Here is a 1,285-nt window from a genome sequence, read left to right as displayed (position 1 = left end):
ATAACGTACTACCATATAACGTTATACGTTATATCGTAATACTACATATCGTTATACGATATATCGTAATACTATATAACGTTACACGTTGGAACGTAGTACTACATTACGTTATACGTTATATCGTAATGCTACATAACGTTCTTCGTTATACCGTAATGCTACATAACGTTGTACGTTATATCGTAATACTACATAACGTTATACGTTGCAACGTAGTACTACATAACGTTATACGTTATACCGTGATGCTACATAATGTTCTTCGTTATATCGTAATACTACATAACTTTATAAGTCATATGGTAATGCTACATATCGTTATACCTTATATCGTAATGCTACATAACGTTATACGTTGTATCGTAATGCTACGAAACGTTATACGTTATAACGTAATACTACATATCGTTATACGTTATATCGTAATACTACATATCCTTATACGTAATAACGTACTACCATATAACGTTATACGTTATATCGTAATACTATATAACGTTATACTTTGGAACGTAATAGTACATAACGTTATACGTTACATCGTAATGCTACATAACATTATACGTTATATCGTAATACTACATATCGTTATACGTTATATCTTAATGCTACATAACATTACACGTTATAACGTAACACTACATAACGTTATACGTTATAACGTAATACTACATATCGTTATACGTTATATCGTAATACTACATATCGTTATACGTTATATCGTAACACTACATATCGCTATTCATTATATCGTAATGCTACATAACGTTATACGTTATATCGTAATACAACTTATCGTCATCGATATAACGTATTACTACATAACGTTATACGTTATATCGTAATACAACTTATCGTCATCGATATAACGTATTACTACATAACGTTATACGTTATATCGTTGTACAACATAACGTTATTCGTTATATCGTAATGCTACATAATGTGATTCGTTATATCGTAATGTGTACATAACGTTATACGTTATATCGCAATACCATAAAACGTTATACGTTATAACGTAACACTACATATCGTTATACGTTATATCGTATTACCATATAACGTTGTACGTTGTAACGTAGTACTACATAACGTTATACGTTATATCGTAATGCTACGTAAGTTTATAGGTTATATCGTAATACCATATAACGTTATACGTTATATCGTAATTCTATACAGCGTTACGCGTTATAATGTAATACTATATAGAGTTATACGTTATAACGTATTATTACATATCGTTATACGTTATATCGTAAAACCACATAACTTTATA

Source organism: Bombus pyrosoma, linkage group LG9 (assembly GCF_014825855.1).
Source record: "Bombus pyrosoma isolate SC7728 linkage group LG9, ASM1482585v1, whole genome shotgun sequence".
In the NCBI taxonomy this organism is placed as follows: domain Eukaryota; kingdom Metazoa; phylum Arthropoda; class Insecta; order Hymenoptera; family Apidae; genus Bombus; species Bombus pyrosoma.
Note: the sequence above shows the minus strand (reverse complement) of the source record.